This window comes from Bombina bombina, chromosome 6, assembly GCF_027579735.1.
Source record: "Bombina bombina isolate aBomBom1 chromosome 6, aBomBom1.pri, whole genome shotgun sequence".
In the NCBI taxonomy this organism is placed as follows: Eukaryota; Metazoa; Chordata; class Amphibia; order Anura; family Bombinatoridae; genus Bombina; species Bombina bombina.
The window spans coordinates 696,176,342-696,194,491 of NC_069504.1; positions in this window are offsets into that span (position 1 = coordinate 696,176,342).

The following is an 18,150-nucleotide window of genomic DNA, read 5'->3' on the forward strand; positions in this document are numbered from 1 at the left end:
ACTAAAATTATATTTATGCAAGCTGGTAGCTTTAATGAAAATAAATAATTTAAATTCCTGATTAAGCAACTCTTATAACAATCACTACTGATTATTCAGCTATCCCAGGGAAATTAGCCTAGATAGCTGGAAATAAAACAGATACAGACTGATAAGTATTTCATTTCGCAGAGACATTATTGAAGGTGTGCAATGTCCAGTAAGCAACTAGGTTGTCCCATGTGTTCCAGTAATTGTGTGCAGGGAGCAATATTGTGGATCTTGTAGCAGTACTTCCTCAGATGTCAATTTGTAGTGTGTAATGAATGAAAGCAATCTTAATTGACAGACTTTTTTTTTTTTATCCCATTCTATGCCAATCAAACCTAACTGACAAACATGATCAAATCAGATTCACTGATAATATCTCCAGCCTTTTCAGCCTTAAAGGAATGGTTTACCCTAAATGTTCTCCCCTTTAAAGGTACAGTAAACAAAAATGGTTATGAACCTTCATATATAAGAATAGTTTTGCAATGAAAACTGCAGCTTCATTTTGTCAAATGAGTATATTGTTTTATGTTTATTCTTTTCACTAATTTCTCTGTCCCCCAGAAAAAAAGAATCCCTGCTAATCAATCACAAATTAATATTCAGATATAGCACAAACTTTCGGCTAGATTAGGAGTTGTGCGTTAGGCTGAAAAAGCAGCGTTAACAGGTCCTAACACTGCTTTTTCACTACCACTGCTATTACGAGTCTTGCAGGTTTAGGGGCACCGCACACTTCTCTGACCTTAACGCAAAACAACTTACGTAAACTTCGTAAACCCTTTTTTTATGGGACTTCCATAGCGCTGGTATTACGAGTCTGTCCTGGGAGGCCAAAAAGTAAGCGGTACACCCTCTACCTCCAAGATCCCTAACGCATTTTAAAGTCAGTAGTTAGTAGTACCTATTAACCCCTAAACCGAGGCCCTCCCGCATCGCAAACACTATAATAAAATTTTTACCCCTAATCTGCCGCTCCGGACATCGCCGCCACTAGAATAAACATATTAACCCCTAAACCGCCACACTCCCGCCTCGCAAACACTAGTTAAATATTATTAACCCCTAATCTGACACCCCTAACATCGCCACCACCTACATTATTCTTATTGACCCCTAATCTGCCACTCCGGACACCGCCGACACCTACATTATATTTATTAACCCCTAATCTGCCGCCCCAATGTCGCCGCCACTATAATAAACATATTAACCCCTAAACCACCCCACTCCCGCCTCGCAAACACTATTTAAATATTATTAACCCCTAATCTGCCATCCCTAACATTGCTGCCACTATACTAAATGTATTAACCCCTAAACCTAAGTCTAACCCTAACACCCCCTAACTTAAATATAATTACAATAAATCTAAATAAATATTAATATTATTACCTAAATAATTCCTATTTAAAACTAAATACTTACCTATAAAATAAACCCTAAGCTAGCTATAATATAACTAATAGCTACATTGTAGCTATCTTAGGGTTTATTTTTTATTTTACAGGCAAGTTTGTATTTATTTTAACTAGGTAGAATAGTTACTAAATAGTTATTAACTATTTAATAACTACCTAGCTAAAATAAATACAAAAGTACCTGTAAAATAAATCCTAACCTAAGTTACAATAACACCTAACACTACACTAAAATTTAATAAATTAACTAAATTAAAAACAATTAAATAAATTAAATTAAATTAGCTAAATTACAAACAAAAAGAACACTAAATTACAGAAAATAAAAAACTAATTACAGATCTTTAAACTAATTACACCTAATCTAATAGCCCTATAAAAATAAAAAAAGCCCCCCCAAAATAAAAAAAACCCTAGCCTAAACTAAACTATCAATAGCCCTTAAAAGGGCCTTTTGCGGGGCATTGCCCCAAAGTAATCAGCTCTTTTACCTGTAAAAAAAAAAATACAAACAACCCTCCCAACAGTAAAACCCACCACCCACACAACCAACCCCCAAAATAAAATACTAACTAAAAAAACCTAAGCTCCCCATTGCCCTGAAAAGGGCATTTGGATGGGCATTGCCCTTAAAAGGGCATTTAGCTCTATTGCAGCCCAAATCCCTAACCTAAAAAATAAACCCACCCAATACACCCTTAAAAAACCTAACACTAACCCCCTGAAGATCGACTTACAGTTCTGAAGACCGGACATCCATCCTCAAGGAAGCATCTGAAGTCTTCATCCAAGCCGGGCGAAGTGGTCCTCCAGACGGGCAGAAGTATTCATCCAGACGGCATCTTCTATCTTCATCCATCTGACGCGGAGCGGGTCCATCTTCAAGACATCCGACGTGAAGCATCCTCTTCATCCAGAGTCTTCTTACTGAATGACGGTTCCTTTAAATGATGTCATCCAAGATGGCGTCCCTTAGATTCCGATTGGCTGATAGAATTCTATCAGCCACTCGGAATTAAGGTAGAAAAAATCCTATTGGCTGATGCAATCAGCCAATAGGATTGAAGTTCAATCCTATTGGCTGATCCAATCAGCCAATAGGATTAAGCTTGCATTCTATTGACTGATTGGAACAGCCAATAGAATGCAAGCTCAATCCTAAGTTACAATAACACCTAACACTACACTAAAATTTAATAAATTAACTAAATTAAAAACAATTAAATAAATTAAATTAAATTAGCTAAATTACAAACAAAAAGAACACTAAATTACAGAAAATAAAAAACAAATTACAGATCTTTAAACTAATTACACCTAATCTAATAGCCCTATAAAAATAAAAAAAGCCCCCCCAAAATAAAAAAAACCCTAGCCTAAACTAAACTATCAATAGCCCTTAAAAGGGCCTTTTGCGGGGCATTGCCCCAAAGTAATCAGCTCTTTTACCTGTAAAAAAAAAAATACAAACAACCCTCCCAACAGTAAAACCCACCACCCACACAACCAACCCCCAAAATAAAATACTAACTAAAAAAACCTAAGCTCCCCATTGCCCTGAAAAGGGCATTTGGATGGGCATTGCCCTTAAAAGGGCATTTAGCTCTATTGCAGCCCAAATCCCTAACCTAAAAAATAAACCCACCCAATACACCCTTAAAAAACCTAACACTAACCCCCTGAAGATCGACTTACAGTTCTGAAGACCGGACATCCATCCTCAAGGAAGCATCTGAAGTCTTCATCCAAGCCGGGCGAAGTGGTCCTCCAGACGGGCAGAAGTATTCATCCAGACGGCATCTTCTATCTTCATCCATCTGACGCGGAGCGGGTCCATCTTCAAGACATCCGACGTGAAGCATCCTCTTCATCCAGAGTCTTCTTACTGAATGACGGTTCCTTTAAATGATGTCATCCAAGATGGCGTCCCTTAGATTCCGATTGGCTGATAGAATTCTATCAGCCACTCGGAATTAAGGTAGAAAAAATCCTATTGGCTGATGCAATCAGCCAATAGGATTGAAGTTCAATCCTATTGGCTGATCCAATCAGCCAATAGGATTAAGCTTGCATTCTATTGACTGATTGGAACAGCCAATAGAATGCAAGCTCAATCCTATTGGCTGATTGGATCAGCCAATAGGATTGAACTTCAATCCTATTGGCTGATCTTATCAGCCAATAGGATTTTTTCTACCTTAATTCCGATTGGCTGATAGAATTCTATCAGCCAATCGGAATCTAAGGGACGCCATCTTAGATGACATCATTTAAAGGAACCATCATTCAGTAAGAAGACTCCGGATGAAGAGGATGCTCCGCGTCGGATGTCTTGAAGATGGACCCGCTCCGCGTCGGATATATAAAGATAGAAGATGCCGTCTGGATGAAGACTTCTCCCGGCTTTGTTGAGGACTTCGGCCCGGTTGGATGAAGACTTCTGCCGCTTCCTTGAGGATGGATGTCCGGTCTTCAGAACAGTAAGTCGATCTTCAGGGGGTTAGTGTTAGGTTTCTTTAAGGGTGTATTGGGTGGGTTTTATTTTTAGGTTAGGGTTTGGGCCGCCAATGAGCTAACTGCCCTTTTAAGGGCAATGCCCATCCAAATGCCCTTTTCAGGGCAATGGGGATCTTAGGTTTTTTTATTTAGTATTTTATTTGGGGGGTTGGTTGTGTGGGTGGTGGGTTTTACTGTTGGGGGGTTGTTTGTATTCTTTTTTTACAGATAAAAGAGCTGATTACTTTGGGGCTATCGATAGTTTAGTTTAGGCTAGAGGTTTTTTTTTTTTTTTTGGGGGGGCTTTTTTATTTTGATAGGGCTATTAGATTAGGTATAATTAGTTTAAAGATCTGTAATTTGTTTTTTATTTTCTGTAATTTACTGGGGTTTTTTTTTTTGTACTTTAGCTAATTGTATTTAATTTATTTAATTGTATTCCATTTAGGTAATTTATTTAATTGTAGTGTAGTGTTAGGTGTTAGTGTAACTTAAGTTAGGTTTTATTTTACAGGTACTTTTGTATTTATTTTAGCTAGGTAGTTAGTAAATAGTTAATAACTATTTAGTAAATATTCTACCTAGTTAAAATAAATACAAACTTGCCTGTAAAATAAAAATAAACCCTAAAATAGCTACAATGTAACTATTAGTTATATTGTAGCTAGCTTATGGTTTATTTTATAGGTAAGTATTTAGTTTTAAATAGGAATAATTTAGTTAATGATAGGAATTTTATTTAGATTTATTTAAATTATATTTAAGTTAGGGGTGTTAGGGTTAGGGTTAATATAGGGGTTAATACATTTAGTATAGTGGCGGCGACATTGGGGGCGGCAGATTAGGGGTTAATAAATGTAGGTAGGTGGTGTTGATGTTAGGGGCGGCAGATTAGGGGTTAATAATATTTAACTAATGTTTGCGAGGCAGGAGTGCGGCGGTTTAGGGGTTAATATGTTTATTATAGTGGCAGCGATGTCCAGAGCGGTAGATTAGGGGTTAAAAAATATAATGTAGGTGGCGACGATGTCGGGGGCGGCAGATTAGGGGTTAAAAAGTGTAAGATTAGGGGTGTTTAGGCTCTGGGTTCATGTTAGGGTGTTAGGTGTAAACGTAAATTTTATTTCCCTATAGGAATCAATGGGGCTGCGTTACTGAGATTTACGCTACTTTTTTGCAGGTGTTAGACTTTTTCTTAGCCGGCTCTCCCCGTTGATTTCTATGGGGAAATTGTGCATGAGCACGTACGACCAGCTCACCGCTGACTTAAGCAGCGCTGGTATTGGAGTGCGGTAATGAGCAAAAGTTTGCTCAACGCTCACTTCTTGTCTTTTAACGACGGGTTTCTGAAAACCTGTAATACCAGCGCTGCAGGTAAGTGAGCGGTGAGGGAAAACTGCTCGTTAGCACCGCATAGCCTCTAACGCAAAACTCGTAATCTGGGCCATGGATTGCTAAAAAAACAACATTAATTACAATTTTGCTCAATACTCACTTCTTGCCTTTTAACGCCAGGTTTAGAAAAACCCGTAATACCAGCGCTGCAGGTAAGTGAGCGGTGAGAAAAAACTGCTTGTTAGCACCGCACAGCCTCTAATGCAAAACACGTAATCTGGACGTCTGTTTGTACATGTGCAGACTGGGGGAGTTTGCCCTCTTGTATTCCTTTAAGGTGGTTTAGTACTGATTCAGTTTAGTTACTATTGCAAAGAATGATTTTCCTATCATGATTTTTTTATGCAAAGCTAATAAACCACATTTTAAAAGCATGTGACATCATAGAAATTTACGGAGGGAGGAAAAGTAAACAGAAGCTCACATAATTTACCAAGCCTCCTGGGAGAAAGGGAAACAAGCACAATTTTTTAGATGTATTTTACAGCAAAAGGCTGCAAAATAAATTATGGATGTATATTGCACTAATGTTTCACTTGCAATAATGAAACATTTTATGTGTTTGTTACAATGTCAAGTTTAATGGTCATTTAATTTGTTCCTAATTATCCATTTCACCTAATGGAGTGTATTAAATTGTTGGTGTAACAAGTCCTTGGAAACACACAAAAGGGAAAAACAATTTTACAGTACACAGTCCCTTTAATGGTTCTTTTTTTATCCTAATGAACTATTTCACTAAAGAATGGACAGATGAGTAGGTTAGTGAACTACATGAAATAACACAGAAACTAATGCTTATTAGTGATACTTGTCTTGTCAAAAATAAAATAATTTTACATACACAGAATCTAAAAACATTTTATTAATCTAGATTTTGTAAGGTTATTTAACTATTAAACATTTATTGTGACACTAAACATTACTTGCACATCCTGTAATTAATAATCCTGTTAAAAATAAAACATTTCAATACTGGATCATCTATGTAGATTGGTACAATGAATTATTCATTGTTCTTAGCTACAGAGATGTTTCAGTGCTGACATTTTACATTTTCAGCAGCCATTTTAATCACATGTAAGTAATGCTCAGAATGAACAGAAAATTATTTTTTAACCCTTTTGCTACTGGGAATTTCAGAGAAAATGTGCCCAAAGTATTGGAAAATCTTTAGCATTTTCGCTATTTTTTCATTTAAACAGAAATAGAGTCTTTGTTTTTTTTTCATTTACCTATGAAAACTATATATGTATTTAAAGTAGCCGCCAAATATGATTATATAAAAAAAAAATCATTAACTTTTTCGCAAAATTTTGGTTTCTCACTGAAATTATTTACACACAGCTACTACAGTCATAAGACAAATGGTTGTAAAAGCTTCTCTGGGATCCCCTTTGATCAGACATACATGGCTTTGCCATTGATATTTCACAATTAGAAGGCCGCTAATTGCAACTGCGCTCCACATATTTGCTATAATGTAGGTGTCCTACCTGAAACCTCCCACCACCTGAACCTCCCAAACAGCTCTGTTGCCCCCCACCACAGTCTGCCTGTAAAAAGTTTAGTTGTTTTTTTTAAATATATATTTAATTATTTATTTTTATTTTCTGTAGAGTAGAGATCCTTCCTCACCCTCCCATCTCCCTAATCCCCCCATGCAAAATCTCTCTAACCCTCCCCTTCCCACTGTTTTCTGACATCTTTGTTACTGGCAGCCAGTCTGTCAGTAGCAAATTACCGTATTTTTTTTATTTATTTTGTATTTTTTCTGTGCTATAAATATTTTCTGTAGTGTAGGTAACCCTCTCACCCTCCCCCTCTAAAGGTTCTCATTTTTCTATAGGGTAGGGTCCCATCTCCCCTTTCAACACTACCTCTTCTGTGACAAATCTTTTTTGCCGTAGTTTAGGGACCTGCCACCCCTTCTATCCCTCCCTCCCACACCTCCCAACTGCCTCATCAACAAAGATCATTACAGAAAGAGACACAGAAAATGTCACTCTCTGTAACGATCAGCAATCTGTCTTCATATGGCAACGGAGCACTATCAGTGCTTCCTTACCATATGAAGGCAGATGCCTTCTAACCTCAGGTTGCGGTTACCGCTCTCAAAGCTGACAGCGGGACAGCAAACTGCTCCTCTGTGCTATATGTAGTACACAGTATGTTGAGCAAAGTACTTTGTGACGTAGTACCTACGTGCATATGGCCTAATGGGTTAAATTGTGTACAGTGGAATCACAACTTATTTCACACTTTACTTAAAGGAGCAACAATAAAATATTCTTCTGTGATAGAGCATTTTATTATTGCCCTGCTGTTTGAAAATAACTATGGTTCCCATTTTACTATGGAATATTCAAGATACAGTTTGGGCACAACATTATAACTTCACCTGTGAAATTTACATTGTACAATTTTCTCTTCTTTAATATGTTCCCAAAGGTCCAGTTTACCTGCTGGAGTGTATTTAATTATTCTACATATAGCTACATTTCTCTGTAGAAAAAACATGTAACAGAGACAATAGCACTAATTAACCCTACAATAGGGCATACTAGATATAGATTGTTGTATCTAAAATAGCTGGTTGTGCTCACAGAACCTCACAGCCTTAATTAGCATTTATTTACCTAACTAAAAGACTTAAATAACATTAGTAGATCTGCTTTACCTACAGGCTCGTCCCATTTATATGGGCATTTCATTTAGAACTAAAGGTGATGGATTTAATTAACAAAACTCAGCTATTTCATATGCATAAAAACTAACAAACATGAATTTGCAATTTCCCATATATTTAATATCCTGAAGTAGGTTTAACAGGTTATTTGGAACACATTAAGGGGAAACACATTTTATAGTATAGTGTCCCTTTAACTCAGAACTGGCAAAGCAGTACCGTTCCCGTGCTGACCATGGCCTCTGAGCCAATCAGGGGCAGTATATATGCATAGCTGCCAATAAATGGCTGTGTTCACCTTAGGATTGGCAGTTGATTGCCCCTCCTGATCTCATCCTATCTTTGTGTTTAATGTATTTGCCAGAGCTAATAATAAAATCACTAAACTCATCATAACTAGTGGTCTCCATCACTTCTCTAGTTCCTGTCTGATTTCATGTAGTTCACTAAATAACTTCATCACTCCATTCTTCGGTGAAAAGGTTCATTAGGATAACATAGGAAACGGAAATAAAAAAAAATGCTATTAGTGAATCTGTTTTAACCATGTTTACCAATCATGTGGGATTTAAGAGGAATGTTTGGCACATCTTAACATGGCCGAGAAATGCGTAGGATTTTTAATATTTGTTTTTATTTATTTTTGCTCTTATATATATAACATTTTTATTCTTATTAAAAGACTGACTTTACAAATAACAGTGCTAGCATTTTTTTTTTTTCATTAAGCGATCCGTAGATCATTGGGAGTAACTGAGTAAGGATCCAGTCTGCCTTATTACACATTTTTGGGGACTTTTTATTTTAATTATCACAATTCGAATTTAATTTAATTATAAATGACAGTATTTGTTTTCATTAAGTAGGGTTTTAGCACCCCCATCTAATTGATCACATCAGTAAATTCTGTGTGACCAGAATTCCTCCCCCACACAATACATGGTAGAGATAGAATAACTTTTGAACTTATTTCCCGTGGTTGTGTGTTGGAGATTGGACGCCTTCAATTATAGATAAAGAAATAGCTATCAAATTGTATCTGTTTTATTTTCAGTAATCTAGGCTAATGTCCTGGTGATAGTTTATATTCAGTCTGGACTGTAATGAGTTGCTTAATAAAGAATTTCATTAAAGGTACAGACCTGCAGGAATACTATTTTAGTGCAGAAGTGTCAAAAGTTATTTACAATCTAATTCAGTGCACTAATGAGGTCAACGTGTTCCATCAATTTGAGTGTTCAAAAAAAAAAAAATATTGAGAAGGCCCTTGTAGATTGGATTCAGAAAACCCTGCTATACCCCTTGTATTAATCTTTGAACAATAAAGCAGAGCTTTATACTGTTTTGCTCACTTCAGGATGCTCAGAGGTTGGGAGCTTTACTCCTGCAGCTGTTTCTTTAAGACAGACCCTTCTGGTATTCCCTGACTCTGCACATAACTAGGGTGACCATATTGCCGCTTTAAAAAGAGACACATATGAAAAATACCTACTGTATGTCAGGGTTCTTATACAAAACATTTCTTTAAAAAAACCTGAAAACAGCCCTGACATATGTATTTTTCATATGTGTCTCTTTGTAAAGCGGCAATATGGTCACCCTATACATAACCCACCAATTAGATATCATTAATTAACCTTTGGTGGTTGCAAAATAAAGGATTTCCCTTTTTTTCAATTATGTTTGATTTTATTGATCAACGGTGTGATCTGGAGATCAGACCTCTAATAGTGTGTCACTAACTTAATACAGCTTTGCTATAACAATGAAAATAATAATAAAATGTTTATTAAGTCACATTTTATAATACTGTTTGTTTAAAGCAAGGTGAGAGGTGTGATTCCTGATCTAAGGCAAATCCATCTGTGCAGCCCCTACGTGATATGAGTGGTGTGTTTTCTAGCAGAGTCCACATGTTTTCTGGCACAGTCCACGTGTACACAGATTTTGACCCCGGCCTGCAATTTCATTGCAGATAGAGCCTCTGAAAGTTCATTATCTGAGGGTGACCTGGGATTATAATATGAGTCAAGGTACAGAATTAGCTGCAGTGTGTCAGAGAGCAAAATATATACACAGTGAAACAAATATTTTACCAACATATTTACCCAGTAACTATTTTTAATGATGGCAGTCAGCAGTTAGTGAGGCTTTGCAAAGGTAACATTGTAACACTTGCCCAGTAGACTTTGTACTTTCACTATCTGCTTTACATCTATTTGTCCACCTTTGTTGTTTTTAAATTCAGTATTAAAGGGACATGAAACCCAAAATGTTTATTTCATAATTTAGATAGAGTGTTTCATTTTAAACAACTTTCCAATTTATTGCTATTATTTAATTTGCTTAGTCCTCTTGGTATCTTTTGTTGAAAAGCATACCTAGCTAGGCTCAGGACCTGGGAGCTAGCTGCTGATTGGCGGCTGCACATATATACCTTGTATCGTTGGCTTACTGATGTGTTCAGCTAACTCCATGTCGTGCATTTGTGCTCCTTCAATAAAGGATAGAAAGAGAATGAAGCAAAATTGATAATAAAAGTAGATTGGAAAGTTGTTTAACATTGTATGCTCTATCTGAATCGTGAAAGAAAAATTATGAGTTTCATGTCCCTTTAAGCTTTGCCATGGATTTATAATTGTCATGCCAATTTCCTATTGTGTTAGCATTTTCATATATATTCTTAAATTCACTTAACATAATATACAACACTGTGAGAGTTTAACTATAGTTTCTGTTAATCTGAATTCAATTATATTTTTCAATCTGTTGAATGTTTTCTTCTTTAGCTAATGTAGAATGTAATCTGAGAAAATACATACAACTGGTGTTTAGTTGCAGCTGCTTAGCATTTTCAAAGAATCCAGTTTGAATGTTTTGTCTAGTTCATAAATCCCTAGAAAGAATTGCTTTGTTTTCTATCAGTTGGATATCTATAGCTTTTAAAGGGATATTTAAAACTAAGAATTAAATTACAAGTGGAGCGCAATCTATAGCCCAAGGTGCGTTATCTTTTGCGCAACCTCACGCAAAGAATAACGCACTATCTGGTATTATAAGTGGATAGTTAAATATTTTCACAAAAACATCTTAATAGGACTGAGACATTTTTTTAGCTCCCCCTATACTTTTAATGGATAGTGCATTCTATTAGCACGCTCATTGTACAACTGCAATTTACTTCTTACTATCATTGTGACAATGGCTAGCAGTGTTGTCTGCAGACTCAAGCTCTTATTGGCTCTTCCAAATGAGGCAAATGGTATGTGGAGGTTGCCTATTGACAAACAATTGCAGCAAACAATATGTTACTTTGTTTTAAAAACATTAAGGGGTAGATTTATTAAAGGTCGAGCGGACATAATTCACTGTAGCGAATTTTTTCCGCTTGACCTCGCTAAATGCTGACAGTATAAGCTGTCAGTATTTAACATTGCACAAGCATTTCTTGTGAAATGCTGGTGCAATGCCGCCTCCTGCACACTCGCGGCCAATCGACCCCTAGCATGGGGTGTCAATCATTCCGATCGGATTGGACCGGGTTGATTTCAGTCTACCATCAGAAGTTAAGGAGCTTCTTAACTTCCGTTTCAGGCGAGCTGCTGCTAAATAAATCTACCCCCAAGACCTGCCTTACTTTATTCTATAACAACACAACAGAAATCACAAGGTGTTTAATGTCACTTTAAAAAACTTGCTTATTTGTAGTTTATATAGTCCCCTGCTAGTGGCCGATTGGCCGCGAATGTTTTTATGTATATGTAGATTCTTTGCACATACTCCGTAAAATGATTTCTCATTTTAAATTTATCAATATAACGCTATATATTTTTTTTTAATAATTAAAGGGACATGAAACCCCCCAAATTTTCTTTTATGATTCAGACAGAGCATGCACTTTTAAACAACTTACTATTTTCCTTCTGTTATACATTTTTCTTTGTTCTCTGTGTATCTTTTTTTTGAAAAGCAGGGTCGCATGCTTAGGAGCCAGCCCATTTCTGGAGCACTATGTGGGCGCAGTTTTGCAAGAATGTTATCCATTTGCAAGAGCACTATATGGCAGCACTATTTCCTGCCATGTAGTGATCCAGATGCCTACCCAGGAATCTTATCAACAAATAATATTATGGGAATGAAGCAAATTTAATAATATAAATAAATTGGAAACTTTGTTTTTTAAATGTTATGTTCTGTCTGAATCACAAAAGAAAATGTTTGGGTTTCATAGCCCTTTATACAATTAAATGTGGTTTTAAGAATAATAATAATAGTGATAATAATAGAATAATAGGTTTAACACCCCTAATATATATATATATATATATATATATATATATATATATATATATATAAAAAAGTATACTCTTTTATTACTACAAATTCTACAATGTTTTCACTGGTCCTCACATTAATAAAACAATTTGTAATGTAAGTTGTTAAAAGGCTGTCCAGTGTTCACCTCTGCTGACTTTTTGTTTGGCTATGTACCTCTGACTTTAGAATCGGACATTCAGGGGATGTAAGGACACATTCAGATGTAACCAACACCTCAGTAACAACACTGCGCACCAGAGCAGAGTGCAGAGCTTTATGGTTTTTACCTATTGCACAATATTGAAGTTAAATAACTACGTTTCAGAGTTTATTATGCAATTACACATAACACTGACTGCCATTTAGTAATATTAGATCATCATTATTTTAGCCTAAAATCCAGGGGCGGAACTACTATTGGTGCAGTGGAACTAGGGTCCAATTGCTGGGGGCTCATAGCAGCCAGTCTATACATAGGCGTATACAGAATTTGTAGTGGAGGCTTTTATTGATGAAGGTTAGAGGCCCATCTGTCCTCAAAATCGTTATACAGAACAGCATGTATAGCATTACTATTGCTTACTACTGACTGAGTTACCTTGTGGGGGGGGGGAGAGAGAGAAGAGAAAGGGAGAGAGAGTAGAGAATAGCAGGGGGGCGGAGAGAGAGAGAAGAAGAGGACAGGGGGAGAGAGAGAAATGCATAGAAAATATAAATGTATATTAAAATAATCATATCAAATAGTCATTTACGTAGCAGTATATGTGCTGTTTTGCAGCCTAGTTGTACACCCCTTGTAAAGCGTGTTGCATACATTGTTATCTCCTTGCTGTCGCCAGATACAGAAAGATATGACTGAGCCCCTGTACAGATCAATCAATCAACTCTGAGTAGCATATTGAGGCAGCGATCAGAGGTAAATTACAAGAAGGGTAGGCAAAGTAAATAATGAATGTGTATTGCAGAATTGTACATTAAATATGTAAATTCCATTGAATTGGTTAGTATTGCTTCAGACTTGAAAAGGGAGGAATACCCAGAAAGCTTGTCTACTTATAAATATATAGTTAGTCCAATAAAAAGTATCATTGCTCTAGCAATAGCAATACTCTTGTTATTTTGGTATCTAAATCACTGGACTAACAACATGGCTACTCTAATCAACTTGACTATATATACTGTATATATATATATATATATATATATATATATATATATATATATATATATATATATATATATATAATTGTATCTTCCATGATTCTTTAATAGGGGAAATATGCTTGGTCATTTTTCTGTAATACTTGTTGATTAGAGCAGGGGTTGCTAAACTTTCGGACCTCAGGGACTACTAAACTCACAATTTTGAATCCCGTGGACCACTAACATGATTTTGTTTTTTAAAAAAGGTACAAATCTCTGTAATGTGTATATATACAGTATCCCACAAAAATGAGTACACCCCTCACATTTTTGTAAATATTTTATTATATCTTTTTATGTGACAACACTGAAGAAATTACACTTCGCTACAATGTAAAGTAGTGAGTGTTCAGCCTGCAAATTTGCTGCCCCTCAAAATAACTCAACACACAGTCATTAATGTCTAAACCATAGCAACAAAAGTGAGTACACCCCTAAGAGGAAATGTCCAAATTGGGCTCAAAGTGTATATATTATATATAAATATTTTGTGTGGCCACCATTATTTTCCAGCACTGCCTAAACCCTCTTGGGCATGGAGGTCACCAGAGCTTCACAGGTTGCCACTGGAGTCATCTTCCAATCCTCCATGACGACATCAGGGAGTTGGTGGATGTTAAAGACCTTGCGTTTCCTCACCTTCCGTTTGAGGATGCCCCACAGATGCTCAATAGGGTTTAGGTCTGGAGACATGCTTGGCAAGTCCATCACCTTTACCCTCAGCTTCTGTAGCAAGGCAGTGGTCATCTTGGAGGTGTATTTGGGGTCATTATCATGTTGGAATACTGCCCTGCGGCCCAGTCTCCGAAGGGAGGGGATCATGCTTAAGTATTTCACAGTACATGTTGGCATTCATGGTTCCCTCAATGAACTGTAGCTCCACAGTGCCGGCAGCACTCATGCAGGCCCAGACCATGACACTTCCACCATAATGCTTGACTATAGGCAAGACACACTTGTCTTTGTACTCCTCACCTGGTTGTCGCCACACACGCTTGACACCATCTGAACCAAATAAGTTTATCTTGGTCTCATCGGACCACAGGACATGGTTCCAGTAATCCATGTCCTTAGTCTGCTTGTGTTCAGCAAACAGTTTGCGGACTTTCTTGTGCATCATCTTTAGAAGAGGCTTCCTTCTGGGACGACAGCCGTGTAGCCCGATTTTATGCAGTGTGCAGCTTATGGTCTGAGCACTGACAGGCTGTCCCCGCACCCCTTCAACCTCTGCAGCAATGCTGGCAGCACTCATACGTCTATTTCCCAAAGACAACCTCTGGATATGACGCAGAGCACATGCACTCAACTTCTTTGGTCGACCATGGCGAGGCGTGTTCTGAGTGAAACCTGTTCTGTGAAACCGCTGTATGGTCTTGCCCACCGAGCTGCAGCTCAGTTTCAGGGTCTTGGCAATCTTCTTATAGCCTAGACCATCTTTATGAAGAGCAACAATTCTTTTTTCAGATCATCAGAGAGTTCTTTGCCATGAGGTGCCATGTTGAACTTTCAGTGACCAGTATGAGAGTGTGAGAGCGATAACACCAAATTTAACACACCTGCTCCCCATTCACACCTGAGACCTTGTAACACTAATGAGTCACATGACACCGGGGAGGGAAAATGGCTAATTGGGCCCAATTTGGACATTTTCACTTTGGGGTGTACTCATTTTTTTTGCCAAAGGTTTAGGCATTAATGGCTCTGTGTTGAAATATTTTGAGGGGACAGCAAATGTACACTGTTATAAAGGCTGTACACTCACTACTTTACATTGTAGCATATAGTATATATACACACACACACACACACACACACACACACACACACATACATACATACATACATACATACATACATACATATATATATATATATATATATATATATATATATATATATATATATATACACATAAAGGTAACAAAGGGCAGAGTGCAGCAGACGAAATAGATAAAAGTCCAAACTTTATTACAAATGGGTTAAAAGTCCACAACATCCATGGGAACAGTGAGTGAGACACAGTCACTTGTGCAAAACGGCTGACATGTTTCGACCCTCAGGTCGTAATCATAGCTGTTTAAGGAAACACCTTACAACCTATTTAAGGGAGTAGGTTACATCTCATTGGTTAAAAGATAATGAATTAAAAATTCAACAAGGTGTGTCAATAGGTAATTTCATTGCCTGCTCATACAATTTTAAACTCCTGCTTCCACAATTTAAAGAGCCCTATACAAAAGATGCTTTATATTAAAGTGTAGATAAATCACTGGATAAACCAGTTAGGGAAAATACATAGGTAAATAAATTGACATTGTGTTAAATATTCATAGTATGTATTATATATCATATACAATACTAAATTTGTTAAATGTAGAAATACTAGAGTTTTGAGAATGGGACTTAAGTGAACTGAATCACTAAATGACTATTGGAAATAGTGAGCTGAATATCAATGCATGATGATAAACATCTTGTTTAAGAAAAATATTTAAAGTAAACCATAAAGCAAGTAAAGCAAATAGAGTGTGAAAATATATTGGTTTACATGACAAAAATCTTTGTATACTATTCATGATTCATATATTTAGCTCACTATGGTATACATATGAGAATAACAAAAAATAGAAATGGAGATAGCAATAGCAAATGTGGTTCTTGCACAAAAGCAAATTGAAAATGAATGTAAATACAAATGTAAATGTAAATACGCTGCAGAAGAGGGAGATAACCATCGGACAAAAGCCCCAAAAATGACAACTATTTCCAGAAATTGATTAAGTCATATTCAGAGTTAAGGCCATTTGGCACCCTAGTTTGGAGCTTGAAAATCCAGTACATCTCCCTCTTCTGTAGCAACTTCTCTCGGTCGCCACCTCTAGGTGGACAGAGAACCCTCTCTATAGCTTGCCATCTCAAAGTATTGATGTTATTGTCATGGCAGCGGGCAAAATGTCTAACGAGTGGGGTGCTAGCCTCACCTGCCTGTATTGTAGACAGGTGGTTTCTGATGCGAACTTTTACCTCGTTAGTAGTGAGGCCTACATATTGTAGGTGGCACGATGTACAGGTGAGCAAGTATATCACATATGAGGTAGTACATTTCAAACAACTGGTGATTGGGAAAGTTTCCCCTGTAACCTCTGATCTAAATATGTTAGAAGCGGTGATATACTCACAAACCCGACATTTTTGTCTGCACTTGTAAAGGCCCTTTTGTGTAAGCCATGAACTAGTTGGTTTGTCAAGTTCTGGTAATGATGATGGTGATAGAGTATTTGCTAGAGTACGTGTTCTCCGATAGGAACAACGTAGTCCGTTTTTCACACATTTTTCCAGTTTGTCATCAGCGGACAAGAAGTTAAAATGTTTTTTAACAATGCTGCATATCTCTTGATATTGTGCACTAAACTCTGTAACAAATGTAATGCCCTGAGAGTCAGTATTGAGTTTTCTGGATGTCATAGACTGTTCTTTAATTAGTTCATGTCTATCAATACTCTGAACTTGTCTCTTTGCTTTATGTATGATTTTGTCAGGGTAGCCTCTTTGCTTGAGCCTTCTAGTAAGGTCTTCAGATTGTTTGCAGAACATATCTTCCTGACTACAGTTTCTCTTTACTCTGACAAATTGTCCTTTGGCAACAGCAAAAGGGACATGGGTTGGGTGGCAGCTTTTGGCGTGTAGCAACGCATTCCCAGCAATGGGTTTCCTATAGATGTTACTGATGATTTTTCCTTCTTTAGTGCCAGTTAGAGTAATGTCCAAAAAATTTATTGAATTATTATGTAATTCAGAAGTAAATCGAATACCATAGGTATTGTCATTAATATTGGACATAAAGTTAGAAAAATCTGCATCATCACCCAACCAGATGACCAGAAGGTCATCTATGTATCGCCCATAGTAATGGATGAAATGTCTAAAGGGATTACCATCTCCATAGATGTGGGACAGCTCCCACCAACCCATGAACAGGTTGGCATAGGAGGGGGCGAATTTCGCCCCCATGGCTGTCCCACATCTCTGGAGATAGAATCGATCCTCGAATTTAAAATAGTTATGGGTCAGTAGATATTTAAGTAGCCGTAAGATGTACATCTGAAAGTCATGGGTAAGATTGGAATGATGTTTCAGAAAGTATGCTATCGCTTCCAAACCCTCTTTATGTGGGATGGACGAGTATAGGGCAACAACATCAATTGATGCCCATCTGAATACATCATATTTCCAATCTGTGCCTTCCAATATCTCAATTGCATGTTTGGTGTCCCGAAGGTAACCAAACAAAGAGACTACCAGTGGTTGCAGAAGGCTGTCTATCCATTGTGAAATGTGTTCAGTTAGAGAACCTATTCCGCTCACTATCGGACGTCCCTTGATATCTGTAAGGGATTTGTGCACTTTAGGCAAGTGATGGAAGATGGGCACTATAGGGTGTTTAACACACAAATACTCAAATGTTTTAATGTCAAAGTGTCCATCTTCTAATCCATCGTCCAGCAAGCTAAATAGCTCTTTCTGGAAGGCTCTGGTTGGATCGGACGCAAGGGGGGCATAGTTATCCGTGTCATTGAGCTGGCGAAGGGCCTCCTTAAC